This window comes from Zeus faber (assembly GCF_960531495.2).
Source record: "Zeus faber genome assembly, chromosome: 8".
Taxonomy (NCBI): domain Eukaryota; kingdom Metazoa; phylum Chordata; class Actinopteri; order Zeiformes; family Zeidae; genus Zeus; species Zeus faber.
Genome location: NC_137195.1, coordinates 13,360,678 through 13,363,177, shown reverse-complemented (window position 1 = coordinate 13,363,177; position 2,500 = coordinate 13,360,678). Strand labels below are relative to the sequence as shown.

The 2,500-nt window shown below is 53.8% G+C and overlaps 1 protein-coding gene across 1 annotated transcript in view; it reads left to right on the top strand.

Moving 5' to 3' along the window:
• Positions 1–2,477: 2,477 nt before the first annotated feature.
• The window catches only part of crabp2a (cellular retinoic acid binding protein 2, a), a 7,873-nt gene continuing 7,850 nt past the window's right edge, over positions 2,478–2,500 (top strand). The window contains exon 1 of the mRNA XM_080006191.1: positions 2,478–2,500. This exon is cut by the window's right edge and continues 310 nt beyond it. The gene's annotated coding sequence lies outside the window, so the exon portion shown is untranslated.

Here is a 2,500-nt window from a genome sequence, read left to right as displayed (position 1 = left end):
TTTAGAGGACAATGGACCGAGAGACAGAGAGGGAAACGAAGATCAAACGCTGGCAAAAACGCACCTTCCCTCCCCGTCTTTCTTTACCGACCCATCTCCGTCGCTCTCTGTTTGCCTTTGATCACGCTCTCTCTCTCTCTCTCTCTCTCTCTCGATCTCTCTGTCTCTCTCTCTCTCCCACCCGCGCTCGTCACTGACTTTTCCCATTTTCTTTTCCTTCGTTTGCCCATCTCTTGATCCTCACTTCTCCTTTCTGCGCCCTCCTCTTTCCTTTTCGACGTGCCCGAGGAATGTGTCACACCGGCACAAAAGAACAAAAGCTCGACAGGAGGAGGGGAAAAAAAGAGAGAGAGAGAGAGGAGAAAGTTGCTCGAGGTGGAAGAGAGACGCCGAGGGGAGAGTGGGTACGGGCTTGAAAGAATGAGCCGAGTGCGATAGGTTGAGAGGCACGGCGCACGGTTGAGTGCACGTGAATGCCGAGCGGTGCTTTGTCATCACGTGCTGACGTGCAGTGTCACACACACTCAGAGCTCTCTATCGGGACCCCTCCGCACACAGCGTGCCCCGGCGGAGCGGCGAAAGGCCTGCCTGTTTGATCCAAAAGCCTTGTTTGTATGTCACGGCAATATGCTAATAGCCTGGCTGTGAGGCCCAAGATGCATTTTCTCACCGCCGGGCACGTCCCTATTGTAAACTTTTCACTTTCAAAGTGAGCGCAGGCATCAATCCTCCCCGCTCTCCTACAGAGGGCTGTGTTCCACAGACCACCATAGCAGCAACTGAGGCTCTGCAATGGCGGGTTGCTGAAGAGGTGTGGCCCTTTGTGAAATGTTTGTCCCTAGAACCTACCAACACGGCGGCTTTATGAATTTAGATTGAGATACGGGTCTCGAGCTGCCCATCAAGGAGTTAACGAGTGCGAGCCAGTTGAATTTGTCAGTGAAAGAGGAGAGAGAAAGAGAGAGACAAGAGATCACGAGAGATAATATTTGATACGGCTGCCTAATGCCTCACCTCTGTCGTGGGACCAAAGGAGAACGTGCGAAGACACGCCACTATTGTGGGCACGGTGTGTTACAAGCCAGGAGAGAGTGTGTGCCTGTAGCGTGGGTGGGTGTCTGGTGTTGAATGGAGAAAACACAGGGGAAAACACAGAACGCCTGCCTCCACCTCCAACAGAGCTGGCCTGGTGCTGTGGGTTTGGTTGCATCCGTGTGCGTAACATCCATATTGCATTACCGACCATCATCACTGTCTGGCACGCCATTCACTTCAGTTTGTCACTTTGTTTTTCCATAACTGTGACTCGTACATGCAGTCATTCGTTTATTGGAAGCGAATCGTGCAACAACCCTCTCAACTCCCCCATTCTGCCCGTAAGTCGCCCGGTTACCTTACTAATCCACCGTGCAGTGGAGCGGATGGGATCATCCATCAAGAGTCAATAGTTAACGTCGGCTTTGTCCCGCTGCCATCCATCATGTGCGTGGCGCCCCTTCCCCCTGTGTGTGTGTGTGTGTGTGTGTGTGCGTGCGTGTGTGCGTGCGTGTCTGTGTGTGCGTTCTTAATAGGACTCTACCTCCGACCTCCGGGGCCCCTGACCCAGCGCTGCCGCTCTGTCCGTGTGTGACGCGCGGTGCCAATGCGCCCTGCGCGCCACCGCCCCCCTGCCCGCCCTCCTTCCCTTCTGTCTTCCGCCGGAGCAGCGGGGGTACGGGGAGTTGCACTCCCCACTTTTCACTTTAATCTCTCCCTCGCTCCCTCTTTCTCTCCCCCTCTCTTGCCACCCCCACCCCCCTCGGACATTAAAGATTTAGGTTCTTTCCTCTGACGTTGGCCCAGTAAAATTGATAGCCGCCCGGTCGGGGCCAGAAGCTGTATCCCATTACCGCTGCTTTTATTTTTATGACAGCTCCGTGGCGCACAGGAGACGGGTGAACTTGGCCTCTCCCCCCCCCCCCACCCCCCATACCAAGTCAGGACAACCATTCATCCAGTCAAGGAAGTACACCGCTTCTTCCTTTCCCACTCTTCTGTCGACAGACTAACCGGTTTTATTCAGATCCAGATTTAGCGAGTTCTCTGCAGCCCAAAAAAAAACCCAAAAAAACAAACAAAAAAAAAACCCCACCGTGGAGAAATGACGGTGCACTAATGGAAAACGTTTCGATACCCACCAAATTTGGGGTATACTTCTTTGACATAGATTATCCACCATGACTCCAGAGCGCGCATGCATGCCCGGCCACGCGGTCCCTTCGTTTGGCTTCTTCGAGCGGAATAATAAAGGGGCTTTCTGGGCACTTCCATCGCGCACATGCCCCGGTGAGGCGTGGTCAGACCGATTGCCTTTATACTATAGTGTGTAATGGGGGGGGGGGGGGGGGGGCGTTTCTCTAGAGCAATGGGGCGTGATTACCCCCCAAGTCAAACTAAATCAGTTTGGATTTTGTGCCATTCATTCACAGCGCAACCGTGGTCGTGCGTCAAGTACACACAC